This window comes from Pinus tabuliformis, chromosome 6, assembly GCF_031772625.1.
Source record: "Pinus tabuliformis cultivar Carrire ecotype Pingquan chromosome 6, CPIR1, whole genome shotgun sequence".
Lineage (NCBI taxonomy): Eukaryota > Viridiplantae > Streptophyta > Pinopsida > Pinales > Pinaceae > Pinus > Pinus tabuliformis.
Genome location: NC_142292.1, coordinates 2026855129 through 2026874010, shown reverse-complemented (window position 1 = coordinate 2026874010; position 18882 = coordinate 2026855129).

The window sequence follows — 18882 nt, the reverse complement described above, 5'->3', positions numbered from 1 at the left end:
TGCTCCAAAATCTATCACCACCACCTGGAATGGCTAAGAAAAAAAGTAGAACACTGAAATTGAAGGCTGCCAAGTTTTGTATAATGAATAATGCACTTTATTGGAAAGATCCCGGTGGTGTCTTGCTCAATTGTTTGGTTGAACAAGAGGAAAAACAGGTTATGGAAGACTTTCACAAGGGAGATTGCGGAGGTCATCTTTTCTGGAAGACAATAGCCAATAAAATTTTGAGAGTAGGATATTATTGGCCAATTCTTTTTTGCTGATGTGTACAAAAATGTAGCAAGCTGCCATGAATGTTAGATTTTTCAAGGTAGGAGGATTTGGATTTCATTGGCAAGATCCATCCTTCTTCTTCAGTGTAGCACAAATGGATCCTCACAGCAATGGATTATTTTACTAAATGGATTGAGGCGATTCCCACACGGTAGGCCATTGATTCGGTAATCATTTCATTTCTTGAAAACAATATTTTGTCTCGTTTGGCTGTCCAAATAAGCTGATCACTGATAATGCAGTATCCTTTAAATCTAAAAGAATTATTGACTTTTGTAATAAATATAAAATCACTTTGGGGCACTCAACTGCATATTACCCCCAAGGTAACGGATTGGCAGAATCCTCAAATAAATCTTTGGTCAATATTATCAAAAAGTTGCCGGAAATGAACAAGAAAAGTTGGCACAAAAAGCTTGTTAATGCACTTTGGGCAAACTGAATAAGTCAAAAGAAATCTATAGGCATGTCCCCTTTCGAGCTCATGTATGATATGGACACAGTATTCTCGACCTCTCTCGCAGTCCTAGTGGTTAAAATTCTGTAGGAAGCTAGCAGTGAGGACGATCATTTGCAGCAAAAAATCAATCAAATGATCCATTTACAGCAGACTAGAGAGAAGGTTTTTCAAAACACTTTCAGGCTACAAGAGAGAATCAAGAAGATATATGACCGAAAGGCAAAGGTGGACAAGTTTCAAATAGAAGACATAGTGCTGAAATGGGATGCGAGAAACGAAGAGAAAGGTAAGCATGGAAAGTTTGAGAATCTTTGGAAAGGACCTTTCAGGATTGCTGCATATCAGGGCCAAAATGCTTTCCTTTTGAAAGAAATGAATGGAGAAGACTATCCAGGTGGGCCGGTCAATGGTCGGCTGCTCAAATGGTACTATTTTTGAAGTGTTTTCTGCTATCATATGTATCATTGTACATACCGGTTTGTTTAAATTCCATTGCAAGTGTGTACTATTTTCATTCTTTCAGTTTGGGGCCCGAGGTGAAGGCTATAAAACTGAAGTTTGATTTTAGTTTTGGTTTGGTTTGTTTGAATTATGTCTTTCAGTCGATTTCAGTGTTGAAATTGAGTCAGATTTCAATCCTGAAATTGAGTCAAGAGTTTGGTTTTGGTTTGTCAAACTTATTGACTCCATAGCCCAATGGACAAAGGCACTGCTTGCTTTCCCAGAGTTCTGTAGTTCTTGGCACCTCCAAGGAACTACCATCCCCATTGGAGCCAATGTTAGGGTCGGTATCCTCATCCCTCTGTCAGTGATCAAATTCTCTTGTTGCATTGCATATTAGGTGTCTCGCTCAGTCAGCTGCATTCCATTAGGATCATGGATCATCTGACGGTAGTGGCTTGGCGTACATTTTCCTTCATGTCCTTGACCTTCTGGCCCATTTCCATTCATCTAGATCATTTTCTGTCACTTTTTGTCTTTAAATATACAAGAGTCATTTTTAGGGTTTCAGTTTCATTAGGTCTAGGGTTTTGTCAAAAAGGTCTTCAAAATTTTCAATAACAGTCAGCAGGCACATGAGGAGGTTGAATAAAGTTTCAGTACCAATAAATTTCATAATCACATGCTCAAAAATGTTTTTTTCCTCAAAACCCTGTTTTGAGGAAAAACAGAGTATTCCATGTTTTCATGTATAAAATTTGGTGTAATTTCAATTTTTCATATGTAATAGCTTCAGTGGCAACCCTGGTCACCTTGCCAAGCTTTAGCATCTCCATCACCTACAAGGCAAACAAAAATTTAAGTCATTCAGTTCATAAAGGGCAAAATATAGCAAAGCTACCTAAAAAACAAAGTTTGAAAAGAAAGTGTCAATTGTAAACATTACAAAAGTGGGTTTTATGAGTGAAAAATTAAAGTTTCTTGTATATAAACCATTGGTCCTATTCAAAGAGTTCATTTGCATCTAAAGAAAAAGGAGAGAACGATTGAAAGGCTGTATTGAAGAAAAAGAGAAAAATTGCAGCAAAATTGGCAAGTTTCAGGGGCGCGGCGCATTGGGTCATGGGTGTGGCATATAGAGCTGGCGCAGCGCATTGGGCCACCCTCCACAGTGCAGAAATTACACTGGTGCAACGCATAGAGTAGGTGCAGCGCGTTGGGTTTGTGGCACGACGCATAGGGCTTCAAGCCCAATTTCACCCACAGATTCGTTCAAATTTCCAAATTTGCTAAATTTCCACCTGATCAAGTAAGTCATCATTCTTCCACTGCCGGTGAATGAGTTTTTCTTACAAAGTTTATGGTGATTTAAAGAGATAAGCTTGAAACCCTACCTCCTTGCAATTTTGCTAAAAAATAAGTGCTTAGGATTTGTAGTTTGTGTTTTTGCTGCCAAATTCCATTCCCTCACTCCCACACTCTTTGTTTCCCACATTCATTTTCTAGTTTCATCCCCATATCCCTAATTCCCATATCCCTAAATTCACTAACCCCATATTCCTAACTCCCACTATCCCAAACCCTAGCTACAAATTCCTAAACCCTAATTGCTATCCCAAAATCTAATAACTATCCCTAAAACCCTTCTATTCCCCAAATTCTAGTCAGCAACATTCCCAAAACCCCTCTTACCCTATCCCTTCACTGTCCCTCATACATTTTCATACATTTGGCAACAAAAAATCAAAGACACCTAAAATCTCTTCATACTCATCTACGACAACTCAAACATTTGGCAAGCATGGAATTTGATCCTTCTTATGACTGAGATGAAGAGACACACAGTGACTCTCCTACAGAAATGCATGCACCAAGGAGACCTCACAAGGGTGGTAAACATATATGGGAGAAGCCTACTTCACTTGTTGAGCTGCAGGCCTGCCCTATTGCTATCACATGCTTTCAAAACCAATCCTGTTATCAGTTCTGTGAGATGGTAGAGAGGGTCCAATACCATCATGAGTTGGCCAGGTTGTTTGTGATCCATTTACATAATGGCCAAGTCACTCTAGCAGGTGTGACATTCACCATGACACCAGAGACTATTTCTCTAGCAAATGGCATTCCAAATGTCGATGAGAAGTGGAATAAAAGGCAACAGATTGAGAGAGAACATTATGAGCCTTACATCAAGGCTAGTTATCAAAGACATCTCAATAGAGTTTTTCCCTTCCGGTATCTGAAAGACTCATATGCTCCTTTGATGAAACTCATAATTAAGTATTTCAGCTGTGAGGGCTGGTTTTCTCGCCTATATGCTTATCACATCAGATTGTTGATGCACTTTACTCAGGTGAGAATGATGAATCTCCCCTACTTTATTTGCTGGAACATCGAGAAGATGACCACCTTAGTGCAAAGGAAGACTCCTCAACAGTAGTACAACAGTATATATCATTTTGCACTCATCAAGATTGTGGTCATGCATCAGCTTGGTTTGCAAAACATCTCATGGGAGGATTTCATTTCTCATGAGGTCTTCACGGCTCCTCAAGTACCTCCAGAAGCTTTTCATGAGACAGGTGGACCTTCACATCAGCAGGAGAGTCATGAGACACAGACCGCTAGTGTGCCGGTGTTTGTCACCTATCAAAAGGGCACTAGATAGTTGTTTGCAGCAGCAAAGCGAGTATTATCTCCACCCAGGGTGGAAGGGGTCTTGCTTCCTCCATCAGTAGAGTAGGTTCAGGTTAAGGGCAAGCAGCCATTGCATGATGAGGGACCTTCAGGAGAGCAGGAGACAGATTTCATTCTCGTTCAGGATGATGACACTGATTTGGGCCCACAAAGCTCAAAGCTCAGGGAGATCATTCAGGAGCAACAGGCGGACATTAATGATTTGTCCCTCAACCTAGAAAGAGCTAAGTGGATAATCAAATACCTGGAGCAAAGAAACAAGTAGCTAGAGGATTAGCAAACGATTATGGAGTTGCAAACATACGAGAAAACTGGCAAGTTGCTAAAAGGAGAAAACTGAAACTCACACTACTTGAGCAAGAAATCAATGCTGATCGTGAGTCTTGGCTTGAGAGAGAAAATATCCACTTAGAAAAGTTTCTAAAGAAGGCCAATAGGGAGAAAACAATGTTGAGGCACATGGCCTACCATTACTTGGCGAGAAATAAAAGCTACAAGGCAAGAATCAGGAACTTGAAGGCCAAGTTGAAGAAGGCATCAAGGAAGTGAAAGGAGCAAGATAGACTTCAGATATTGGCTGAGGATTCCTTGGCCCAACACAGCACTTGATGGAGAACACTCAGCCCAAATTTCAAAAAATTTGGGACACTTTTTTCAATTTTGAAATTTTTGGCACAAAAAACAGGTTTTTCTGCCCAATGTGTCGCACCACCTGGCGCTCGCTTTTGATGGGGGTCTCCTTTTGATGAAAAATCATAATTTTTGGATTTTTCATGGAAAAATATGCATGCTCACCAATGGCCAAGAAATTTTGATAGGTTTTGCGCCCCCCAAAAGGTCAAAAACACCCCAAAAATGACCTCTCTACCCCTTTTTAGATACACAGGAAGCAGTGTTGGGAGAACTCAATTTTGGAGGGGTAAATGGAGGCCAAATTCAAAAATTCCACTTGTTCTGCAAATTAGACATGCAGAAATTTCCAACAAGCATCCTTGGAGCAAATTTGGACACCAGTAATGCCTCAAAAAGTAGCTGAAAAAAAAGCGTGGCACATTGTGGAAATTTTGCTCAGTTTGACCAAAAATACTCTGTTTTTCGCCTAGTTTCTTGACAGTTTGACTTTTCTTCTTCTAAATATCAAACTCATGATGTAATTTAATTTAATTTGATGGATATTGATGTAATTATGTTAAATTTTGACTTATAGAGGTAGATTCTTCCATGAAAACGTAGTTTGCAACTGAATGAATCAGTTCCCTAGTTTTGAGAGGCATGCTGTTCCACTGCCTACTTTTTAGTTCTCAGTTTAGAATTTGTTGAAACAACTCCTAAACTCATAAGCTCAACCCCTAGAGGCTAATATGAGTTTTTGTTTTCCTAAATCTTTGATTTTTCAGTTATTAGCATGGTTGGACTTTTGAGCAAGCTTGGAGTTTCATTGTATACACATTTTAGTAGTTTGGCAAAGGAACTGACTAGGGTTTGCAGCACTTTATGGGATTCTTGTGGCATCTTGATTTGGTATTGTGTTTTCTTCTATAATTGCAAGTTTTACATGTGATTTATGTATTCCATTATCTCTCTTCACTTCATCTTAACTAAATCAAATAAGGATTAAGGTAGAATCCATTGAAATTGCAGTGCTTTACCTAGGGTTTGTTTAGTTATTTATGTTTTCAGATATTTGAAGAGGATCCCTGAGATTTTCATGCCCTCTCCAACTCCTCACCAGTCTAAAATCTCTCCATCTCACTCAATTTGAAGTACCAAACCATTTTCCTACCTCGCCCCATAGAGATCTCTGCAAAACTGAGCTTCATTCCCCGCACCCAAATATGCCTTTCACATTTGAGCCAACAAAACATCATAAAATTCAATCAAACGTTTATGAACACATACCTAGCCTAAAATTAGTCTTTACATCAGTCATCTCAAGCCTCATTGATCATATTTTGTTGAGATTGGCAAGGACAGAGCCCTCTCCCGACCTAGTAGGGCTAGCTACCAAGTTAAGCGTGGTTTGATGTTATCCTAGATCCTACCTTTCTCAGCATGAGGTAGATTTAGGCACTAACAGGACCCTATATTACGTGGATGGGCCTACCTATGGTTTTGCGTGTAGAAATTCCCACTGTAGATCAACAGATTATGCAATAGACTAAAGAAAAATACAAGATCTACTTCTACAACACTTTGCATAAGCTTGATCGAATTGAGCAAGATCAAGAGAACACATATAACTGAGAATGAGTAATCAATCACACATAACATAGAAGAAATAACCTAGGGAAAGCCTTAGCCTAAAGCCCCAATCTCTGTATTATCATACAAGTGGAATTCTTGTTCAAGTTACAAAAGGAACTAGCTCTCAAGCTATCCTTCTCTCTCTGCAATCAAACGATACAACTCACAGACTGAATATACATAGTATATGTCCTCCTCAAGCCCTCCAAGCCTCCTATTTCCTTGTTCATTTTTTCTTGGGATCCAGTGATGCCACATGTGTGAATTGGCCTCATCACACTCACAAAACTTGAAGAAGTAACTGTGCAATCCTCAAGGAAAGAATTCCTTCTGCATGCAAGAGATATTCACAATGGAATATTCTAGCAACTGATAGTACACTACCCCTCCATCTGATCTCAACTGGGTCTCTGTCTGAACTGACATGTATGAGTTATTTATGAGAGAATATTCAGTTATTTGAAGTGTAGCAGTTACATGCATGCATGCATTAACTAACTGAACTTACATTAATTCAACAAATTGTTTGAATTAATCTAACTGGACTTGACTCAGTTAACTAAGCCAACTAATTACAACTCAATATTACAACTCATCCTTATCTCTTTAACTGATGGATAAATTCCTCAATTAATGGAGAAACTGTTGCATGTCCCCACATAGACTTCATGTTTGATTTTCCTTAACTAATTAACTCATGGTGAATTAATTAATTATTTTACAAACAACTGCTCAGATCAAATTCAAATTTACTTCACTATTTTAGTTTTAGGGACTGACTAAAATAGGAAGGTGTCTCGAAATGCTATTTATAGCGGTACTAAATTTGGCACTTCTATATTTAGCATTTCTTGTTGCTATTTCCAACACTCCCTCTCAACAAGAAAGGGATTATTAGTAACCCCAATCCTATCTCTTTGGAACTTGAACTTTCATTTTGACAATACCTTAGTCAAAATATCTGCATCCTATTCCTCGATCGAAACATACAACAACAACATGATCCTCTTGACCACATAGTCTCGAAGATGGTGATACCGGATATCAATGTGCTTCGACCTATCATGAAAAACTAGATTCTTAGAGAGTTTGATAGAACTCTGGTTATTGCAGTAGATCATTGTAGGATCCATCCTCTGACCAAACAACCCAACTAGAATCTTCCGCATCCAAATGGTCTCACATGCAACTTGACTAACAACAATGTATTCAGCCTCTACTGAGCTAAGTGCAACTTATCTCTGTTTCTTGCTATATCAGGAAACTGCAGCTGAACTAAGGTTGAAGATTCCTCCAGAAGTGCTCTTTCAATCTGATGGACTCCCTGCCCAATCAACATCTGTGAAGCCCCGAAGCTTCACTCCCTCTATCTGTCTGTACCATAATCCAAACTGAGATGTGCCTCTGAGGTATCTCAACACATGCTTCATGGCCTTCCAAAACAGCTTGGTAGGCTGAACCATAGCTTGACTCAGCTGGTTCACCGCAAAGCATAAGTCGGGTCGTGTTTTCACCAGATACATAAGTGAACCCACTAGCTGCTGATAAACAGTAGCAGATACTACCTCATGTGAAGTAGCATCCTCCTTCCTCCAGTTCCCAGCTAGAGGAGTCTGCATGGGCTTGCACTTCTCCATGTGAAAGTGCTTGAGTATCTCATTGGCATACTTGCCTTGAGACACAAATACTTCACCATCTTTATGCCAAAATTCCATGCCTAGAAATTAGTGCATAAGGCCCGTGTCCTTCATCTCGAACTCTCTTGCAAGGTCCTCCTTGCAAGACTATATCAGTTGATCATCACTAGTCAAAATCAGATCATCGACATAAAGAACAATGATAAGTGGTTTACCTTCTACCATGGTGTGGTAAAGGTTCACATCTGATTCACTCTTGGTGAAGCCCAAACCGGTGAAATAGCTGTCGATCCTGGTGTACCAAGCATGGGGTGCTTGCTTCAGCCCATACAAAGCCCTCTTGAGTCTGCACACATGCGACTCACGATCAAAGGTCTCAAAACCTTCTGGTTGCTTAATGTACACCTCCTCCTCAATCTTCCCATTGAGGAATGTTGTCTTCACGTCCATCTGGTGGATCTTCCACCCCATTTGAGCTATTAGTGCCAGCATTGATCTAATCAATGAGTACCTTGCTACAGGAGCAAAAGTCTCATTGTAGTCGATCCCCTTGACCTGTGAGAAACCTCGGGCAACAAAACTTGCCTTATGTTTCTCAACACTGCTATCAGTTGCCTGCTTTACCTTGTAAAGCCATCTGGAACTCACCACTAACTTGCCTTGAGGTCTTGGGACAACATCCCACACAATGTTCCAAATGATAGAGTCATACTCCTCTACCATTGCATCAACCCAGACTGGTTGCTACACTACCTCCTTGAATGAAGAAGGTTCGGTATCTATACACTCCCCAAACAGGGCCATGTACCTAGTGTACCGCTCAGGTGACCTCCTCTATCTACACTAAGAATATGGTTGTCCCACATTCTCCTGTGCATCCAGCATCAACCTGTCAGCTTCCCTTGAGCATTTCCGCCTATCTTTGGAAGTATAAGCATGAGTGGATGTCTCCACTCCTAGATCCTCTGCATGCAACTGCTCCGCATCAATCTGAGGCTCCTCCTCCCGAGGAACTAAAATTTCCTCCTCTACATGCAACTTGAGCTCCCTCTCAAGTGATAAGCACATGGATTTCTGCTTTTCGAACTTCAAATCCTTGTGTACCATTGTCCTCTGAGTGGAAGGCAAGTACACTCGATAGTTGTGGGGTGTATCTGTGTACCCCAGAAGTATTCCAACTCAGCTGTTGGGTCTAGCTTCTTCCTGGCATCTTTGGTCACATGACAGTAAACTGATGATCCAAAGATTCGGAAGTGACTTACATCAGGTCGATTCCTGGAAAAATGCCTCCATAGGTGTCTTCATCCCTAGTATACAGTGTGGGCTTCTGTTATGCAAGTATACTGCTATATTGCATGCCTCAGCCCACAAATGCAGTGGTAGGCTTTGGTCATGCAACATCACTTGAGTTTCTCCCACAATTGATCTATTCTTTCTTTCGACCACCCCATTTTGTTGTGGGTTATGAAGTGCCGTCAATTCCTGTTTAATTCCTTCTGCAGTGCAAAAGTCTTTAAATTGTTGGGAAACATACTCTCCACCATTGTTGCTACCCAATGCTTTTATTTTCTTTCCAGTTTCTTTCTCTTCCAAGGCTTTAAACTCACAAAACCAAAAGAAGGTTTGATCCTTCTTTTGCATAAAGTAGATCCAGCATCTACGAGAAAAATCATCAACAAAAATAACATAGTACCTTTGTTTAGCAATGGAGGTTGTAGAGAATGGTCCACAAATATCTGAGTGAACTCGCTCCAAGATTGCTTTAGCTCTATTGTCTTGATCCGGAAAGGAAGATTTCGCATACCTACCCAAGGTACAAGCTTTGCATGTATTTGTCTGCTCAAGTTTTCCCTTGGGTAATCCGGTAGAAATCTGTTGTATGATCTTCAAGAATCCATGGTGCAAGTGGCCCAGTCTTCTAGGCCATAGCTCGCCAACATCTTGGCTCTGCACCATCTTAGCTTTGGAACTCAATGCAGCACAGTCATCTACCTCTAGCTTGTAGAGATTCTTTACTTGAATCCCAATTTTCTTTGTCTGTCCAGTACCGATATACCTCAGGAATACCTTTCCTTTACTAAAGACTACATCATAGCCTTTATCTTCTAGCATACCAACAGACACAAGATTCTTCTTTAGACCTAGTACATACTTTACATCAGTCCGGGCCAGGGGAGCTCCATGCTCCCTCTCAAAACACAACCGTACCTTAACCTGAATCATGGTACTTTCCATCATCACCCGTATTGATCTACATTTGGAGATCCTTCTCCCTCAAGGTACTGAAAATATTCTTGTCACCTGACATGTGGAATGAAGCTCCATTGTCCAGGTACCACACACATCCCACCATGGATGAAACCATGCATGCGATAAGCGAGAAATCTAGCTCAAACTGTGAGGCCAGTGCCTCACCATCAAATCCCTTCAGGGAACCCTTCTTGGATTTCTTCTATGGACAATTCGTAGCATAATGGCCCACTTCATGACAATGAAAGCATCACACTTTCAATTTGTCAATCTTCTTCCCACCATGGGAAGAATTGGTTTTGGGATGGGACGCCTTCCATTGCCCTTTCCTCGCCTTACTCGCTAAGGCTAGTTTTTCCTCATCATCTTGCTTTGATGAGGATCCATCTCTAGTGCTTATTCTTATTTCCTTCTGCATCAAATCTGACCAAAGTCATTCCCAATCTGGCAGTTTTTCTCTTCCATTAACCAAGTCTTGGTAGCTATGCCAGCTCTTAGGAAGACCGAGGAGTGCAAGACTCACCATGTCATCATCAACGGTTGTGATCCCTACACTTCCAAGCTCATCCCTGCAGGTGGTGAGCTTGTTCAGATATGTAGAGATCGTGTCACCCTTTTCACACTTGATCTTACGAAGCTTGTCTTTCAGCGCCAGTTTCCTCTGATCGTTGCTGTTTTGATATAGATATTTCAATTTTTTCCACATAAAAAACGGTGTCTCCTTCCCATGGAGGCTCGATACAATGTGGTCTCGAACTCCCTCTAGGAGGATTCTCCTTTCTCTAGCTACACATTTCTTCCATTCTACTAGTTGAGTAGCATCAGTTGGCTTGGGGACTTCTTGATCAATGAAGTCCTTTAGACTGTTATCCTCTAATACTGCCTCCATGCGATCCTTCCAGGCTATATAATTCGAACTTCCATCAAGGGCATACTCGAGTCTTAAACCATTGAACACCATTGGTGAAATTGAGATGTGATAAGAACTCGATTTCTATATTCAGGAACCTCAAACTTCAAACTTCGAACTTCTTGTATAGTGTTCTTCTCCTTGATCACCTTTGCTCTGATACCATGTATAAATTCCCACTGTAGATCAATAGATTATGCAATAAACTAAAGCAAAATACAAGATATACTTCTACAACACTTTGCGGAAGCTTAATCGAATGGAGCAAGATCAAGAGAACACATATAACTATGATCCAGATCTTGGGGGGAGGCCCTCAAGATCTGAAAGATTGAAATGGATCTTGGGGGAGAGGCCCCCAAGATCTGAAAAATTGAAATTGCTAGAAGAAAAATAGGATAATGCCTAATAAACAAAACCACAAATATTTTTTTTATTAAAATGGAGAATAACTGTAAGAGCTACATTGTGGTGGACAAACTATCCTTTTACAAAATGCGACTTGTTACTTATAGTATTTTTCAATTATAATACCATGGGTCAATTCCATGGGTGAATGAATACCATGGGTGAATGCCACAATACCATGGGTCAATTCCATGGGTGGATGTCACAATACCATGGGTGGATGTCACTTACAATACCATGGGTGGATGCCACTTACAATACCATGGGTAAATTCCATGGGTGGATGAATACCATGGGTTGATGCCATTTTCCATTCGGATCATTCCTCCCTCCTTAAGAAGAAATGGTCCCCATTGCATGAAGTTTCCTCCTCCAAAGCCTTTGTTGAATATGAAGAGCCACTGAAGAGAAGGGTTTTATGTGGTTAACCCATAACCATGATGAACGAAGATCCGAGGATAGAGATACCCTATAATGCTTGTGACCAACTGTGATATTGACAGTGTGTGACCTAGAAAATGGACTTCGATGAAGTGTGGGTTTGTGGATGACCCATAACCATGATGAATGGAGATCCGAGGATAGAGATACCCAGTAATGCTTGTGACCCATTGTGATGCTAACAGTGTTCGGCTTAGCAAATGGACTTCGATAACAAGGATTTTGTGCGATTGACCCATAACCGTGATGTTGGTTGTTGATGAAGTAGCAGGTGCCTACATAGCCTGGGGTGGGAGGGCACATCTCCAAATAACCCAAGCCGAATGCTGATATGTTGAAACTGATGAATGTGAAGTAGGTTCCTACTAAAGTGGGGGTGGAGGGCACGTCTCCAATGAGAACCCGCTACGAATGCTGCTCCAGAATTAAAATGGACATAACTCAGTCAATATAACTCAGAATATTTATTATAACCTGTTTTTGGAAGTAGAAGGACCATTTTGCATCTTCCCATGTGTTGGAAATCCTTATCGGACACTCTAGAATCTCCAATTCGCCTTGCAATTTTTTCCTCCATCACAAATAGTTGATTTTAAATCAGCGATATCTCCCACATCCGAACTCCGATTCGACCCATTTTTTTTTAATTGGGTGATTTTTCAAGAGGAGCTCAGATCTACAATCCTTTTTCTGAAATTCTGCACAAAAACTTCAAAAAATGATAGGAGAGTTTTCGTCCACTAGTTGTTGTCAGAAAAAATTTCTACAACATAGTTTATTTTAAATCAGCGATATATCCCTCATCCAAACTTCGATTCGGCCGATTTTATTTTTTTTGAATTTTGGTATTTTTTTGCAAGGAATCCAGATCTTTTTTTTTTTTTGTAAATATTGCACCAAATGTTTCAGCTCTGATCTGCAAATTCGCCGCCCAAAAAAAAATCCTGCATAAAAATGAAAAAAAAATAAATTCTTCCTGCTTGTCCAAAAAAAATGTTATGTGGAGGTTGCAGCACGTGCCTGAAGTTTGGTGAATATTTCTACAAAAATTTGAAATTGAAATATGCATTAAACCCTCATTCCCATAAAATCATAACCTGCTCCGATGCCACTGATTCGGATCTTGGGGGGAGGCCCTCAAGATCTGAAAGATTGAAATGGATATTGGGGAGAGGCCCCCAAGATCTGAAAATTTAAAATTGCCACAAGAAAAAGAGGATAATGCCCAATAAACAAAACCACAAATAATTTTTTTTATTAAAGTGGAGAGTAACTGTAAGAGCTACATTATGGAGGACAAACTATCCTTTTACAAAATGCGACTTGTTACTCATAGTATTTTTCAATTACAATACCATGGGTCAATTCCATGGGTGAATGAATACCATGTGTGGATGTCACAATACCATGGGTCAATTCCATGGGTGAATGAATACCATGGGTGGATGTCACAATACCATGGGTGAATGAATACCATGGGTGGATAAACACCATGGGTGGATGCCACTTACAATACCATGGGTAAATTCCATGGGTGGATGAATACCATGGGTTGATGCCATTTTCCATTCGGATCAAATTGAGAATGAGAAATCAATCACACATAACACAAAAGAAATAACCCGGGGAAAGCCTCAGCCTAAAACCCCAATCTCTGTATTATCATACAAGTGGAATTCTTGTTCAAGTTACAAAAAGAATCAGCTCTCAATCTATCTTGCTCTCTCTGCAATCAAACAATACAACTCACAGGCTGAATAGACATAGTATATGTCTTCCTCAAGCCCTCCAAGCCTCCTATTTCCTTGTGCAGTTTTTCTTGGGGTCCAGTGATTCCACAGGTGTGAATTGGCCTCATCACACTCACAAAACCTGAAGAAGTAACTACGCAATCCTCAAGGAAATAATTCCTTCTACATGAAAGAGATATTCACAATGGAATATTCTAGCAACTAATAGTACACTGCCCCTCCATCTGATCTCAACTGGGTCTCTGTTTGAATTGACATGCATGAGTTATTTATGAGAGAATATTCAGTTATCTGAAGTGCAGCAGTTACATGCATGCATGCATTACCTAACTGAACTTACATTAATTCAACAAACTATTTGAATTAATCTAACTCGACTTGACTCAGTTAACTGAGCCAACTAATTACAAATCAATATTACAACTCATCCTTATCTCTTTAATTGATGGATAAATTCCTCAATTAATGGAGAAACTGTTGCATGTCCCCACATAGACTTCATGTTTGATTTTCCTTAACTAATTAACTCATGGTAAATTAATTAATTATTTTACAAACAACTGCTAAGATCAAATTCGAATTTTACTTCACTATTTTAGTTTTAGGGACTGACTAAAATAGGAAGGTATCCCAAAATCCTATTTATAATGGTACTAAATTTAGCACTTCTATATTTAGCATTTCTTGTTGCTATTTTCAACATTGTGCATGGATTTGGCACATGGTTTAGGGCATGATCATTTTCTATCCATGGTATTTTGTAGATACTGTCAAGGGAAATATGGTTATGTTCTAATATAGGGTTAATGTATTTGGGTTTATGGATGCTTCAACATGTATATATATGTATTGTAACATTGAAAGGAATATAATGAAAAATCAATCTGGTAGTCCTGGTTTTGGGATCCAGGGGAAAATCTCTATGTATATTTGTTTTATGTTTTATGCTCTCACCATTGTTTATTTTCTATTTTTAGAATTCGTATGCAAGTAATTTCTGTACAGGGTTAAAACCTACAAAGTATCCCCTATCACTCTCTTGTAAAGGTGATAACAATGATGATCATGATGCCTATCAGAACCAGAACTAGAATAATACCTTTATCCATTACCTCTCCTATCCGGAGTATCCAACAACCTTACATCTATAACTGTGTCATATCTATCTAACCTATGCCAAATGCCCCAATTAGTTTTGTTATCGTTCCTATGGTTGATCTGAAGTGGCCCCTGTCGCTGCAATTCTCACAAACGCTAAAGTATCACATCATTCACCTCTACTTGTTTCTCCTGTGCATGTATGATTTTGTCATTGTGTGCTTTGCAACTCCTTACTTCTGCCTTCGAACTTCTCAGTGTATCTGCTAAGTTAGAAGTATTCCCAACACCACGCTACTCATCTGACCCATAAGGAGAATCTCATGAACTATAGTCTACCATTTTTCTATTCATCTTTGATATTGTTCCTACAATATATAATGTAAGCTAAACCAAATCACAGTAAACCAATGTACCTTAGCATAATTAGAGGAGGATACCTCATCTACAAGATCAACCAATCAACATAATACATGTATAACATAATCATGAAAACATATATACATATAATACATAAACATATAGCCATATAACCATCATTCTAGCTAGAGTCCAGTCATCAATGCATGACCATGTCAACTACACATACCATGACCTCATGCATGACAACAACAACTATATCAATTCACATTTGACAACATTTCAACACTGGCACACATAGTGATGCATAACCAATCATACAGTCATGATGACACACTTCACTAAAACAACATCCTCTTTCACATGGTGACATCACTACAACCATGAATGACACCATGCATATGCAATAGGCATATAAACCACAAGGATGATTAACACACGTGCAACCAACATGAATGCAAGACCAACGCACACCACCTGTCTAGTCCAAGGGATGAACCATGTTCTAATACCACTATGTGGTATCAGATATGACCCAAAGAGAGAAAAAACCGCTCTAATACCACTTTGTTGTATCAGATATGACCCAAAAAAACAAAAACATGCTCTGATACCACTCTCTAACACCCTCATCCCACATCTACCCAAGTAACTAGCCAATTGGGGTAAATATGCAACAAGAGGCCACCATAATGGGATTCAACCTCCTAGGTGACCTTAAGGAAGTGGAATCAACGAACACCCACAACACATACCTTCTATACCTAGTATAGGACTCCCAGAAGCCTTCCTAGTCATCCCTGTTGTTGTACCTTAAGAAACCAATTTCCTGTCTGTGTGGAAATTGTGCTTAAGACATTAATGTTTATAATTTTTGTCACTTGTTTGTCATGTAATTGTATGTTGTATTCTCAAATGAAGGACCTGAAAGACTTGGTTTTAAAACCCTCAATACTTAGGTGACATGAAAATGTCAGAATTCCATTTGATTGTTGAATATAAATGATGAATGAAGAAAGATGGAAGAAGTCGTAGACAATATGCTATTTTACACAGAATCTACTATCTGTAACTTAGAAGAATTGCAGAGGTAGGAATTTCAAGTATAGGAGCGCTCTTTTAAGGGATTTTAACTTCATTTACATAAGAAAACAAAGACCTGTAGCTTCATTACCATAATTAAAGTAAGAAAACATTTGATGACACATAACAAAGAAGTCACAAAATCATACCCAACAATGTATGGAAAACTCTGCAAATTTTCTTCTTTTTATACATTATGAGAGTCACAGTTGGTAATCGCCAAAACTGTCAAACTACTTAACTATTCTCCTAACTGTCTAAAGTAAAAGTTATTACAAATGATTACATAGAGGGTAAAAGACACCTCATTCTCAAGAAAATAAAATAATAGAAAGTAACAGAAATTAGAAGGTGATGGTTGTTCATTGTTCAAATCTGTGGCTTGAGTTTTATTCTGCAAGCTGTAGCCTTGTAGATGTCCTGATGACAGTTAGACTATTTTAACACAGTAAACTGCAACTTTACAAGAACTTTGTGCATGGACTTGGGCCCATGTATGTATCAAAAATGTTCTGATTGGCTAAAACATAAAGAAACCCTTATGGCCCACATATGTATCTAGAGTGCTCTGATTAGCGGAAACACTAAGAAACCCGACCAATCACCTTTCCTTTATAATTTAGTTATCTACCTCTAACTTTGGTCATTTTGTTAAAACAACAAAATAGATCAATTTACGCAGAATATGGCAAACCTTCGGTTACCACGGAACTCGAAGAATTAAAACTCTGGTTCATAAACCTGTCGCGTCCACCTGAGATGTACGCGATCACCATCCAATCACCCTTTCAATGGATGGTCTGATGCCTCAAGACTCACGAAAAATTAGACCTGTTTGAACAAAACTTTATCGCATCCATTTTTTCAATGCCCCTTTGACTCCCATACAGACCCGATAAGAAATAAAACTGCCAGGTAATGATTTATCGGGTCTGATTTTAAAGATAAAACCTGATTACTTTTCGACACAATATCCGTTGGATCTCGTCTCTTTCGATGGATGGCTATGATTGACCTGGACTTCAGCGATTTAAACTGTGTTTCATACATCATCGCATCCAATTTCTGAAATAAACCCTATTCTAGTTAACTACGTGATTTTCGTCGGATCTGTGGCCTATTGATCGGATGACCCAGATCTTCTCGCTGGTTTATCACTTTCAAAAGCCATTAATAATATAAATTAAACCATTTATTTCAAATCTCCGCATTTCTTTTTATTTATGTTATAACATAATATTTGGTTTTTCTTTCATATTTTTTTATTTTTCTTTCATTTTGTGATAAAACTGAAAATAAAACTTAAATAACAATGGATGCTACAACACCCGTGACCAATCCCTGGGTCCCATTGATTTTTTAGACCATTAAACGCTTAGATGTTCCCTTTATATGGACAAGGGTGGGTCTAGGAGGCTTCAGTCGCTCCTACAACAAGGCATGAGTGCGTCTAGGGACATTTCTCCTCAATCCTATGCCTGTGACTCTGGGATTTGTTCCACTTTTTCAGGCCCAGAGCCCAGGTCACTTCCTAGAACTCAATGACAGTTTCATAAATGAAATTTCACAGTAGAACTGTTGGTTATGATTTGGGCTAACCATGTTTGATCTATATTGCGCACCATAAAAACCTTCAATCACTGACCCTTTAGGAAAATACTTGCAAGCAGATCATAGTCTCACCTAAAGTGACTATGGGAGGATTGAGAACCAGGTTTCTGCAACATTGAAGGATGTTGAGATGTGGTATTATTATGTTTTCTTATTCCTAAAATTCATAAATTACTTTGTCGCATTCATTTAACCACTTAAAACATATCATATAAACCATAAATCATCATTGTACTAAAATAAAGGGACGCTGTAATAAACTAATATGCTACAACATATAATAAGCAAATATACACATGAAGACACCAATTTTACCGTGGTTTAAACCAATGTGGGGATACGTCAACAAGAATTGTTGCTAAAATAATGACTCTTTGTACAACAAACAGTTCTTGACCTCTGCATTAAGTTGCAATTTTTTTGCACACTCAGATGCAGACTTAGGCCTCTATGCACTCAGCTGCAGAGCCTCGCCTTCTTTTCCTAAACAACTGATGAGCCTTGGTATTGCAACAAGAATGATGCAACTCCCAAGGTTACCGACTTTAATTATCAACCTGGGTTTCGTACAAACTTAAGAGGTATCGACAGTATATGTGCATAATACAATGTGTTCTTCCTTAACTATCATGATGTAATGGAGTGCATGCACTAAAATCAAATCCTAAACTAATTGCAGAAAATGAACTGCTTGAAATGTGGTGAGCTCCAGTATTGTAGCAATAATGCTACAACTCCTGGGGCTTCCTGTCTCTCATTTTATCAACCTGGTAGTTCGTACAAACTTGGAAGCGACGGTGCTATATGCACAAGTACTAGCTCTTGTCGCGGCTGTCACTTGGTCAGCTGGCACAAGTCCGCTAGGGCTCAAGCCAACTTCTATAGGCTCTCAGAAGAAGCTTGCTAGTTGATGGACGAAAGCTATTCTCAAAGGAAAACTACTCTACTTGACAAAACGGACTGAAAGCAAATCAAAGCATGTAAACCTAGGAAACCCTAATTTTAACTAGTCTAACCTCTACAATGCAAAACATGTGAATGAAACTTCTACCAATGCTGTTGTTACCTCTAATAAGTGCAAATGCATGGATCTAAACTACTTGCATCATGAAAGATATGTTTTTGTATTTTTCCTTTAAGTGGGTGGAATGATCGTGATCTTGTGCTAACTAGGGTTTGGTTGTGCAGATGGGATGGAGAAGGAAGGGAAGCGTG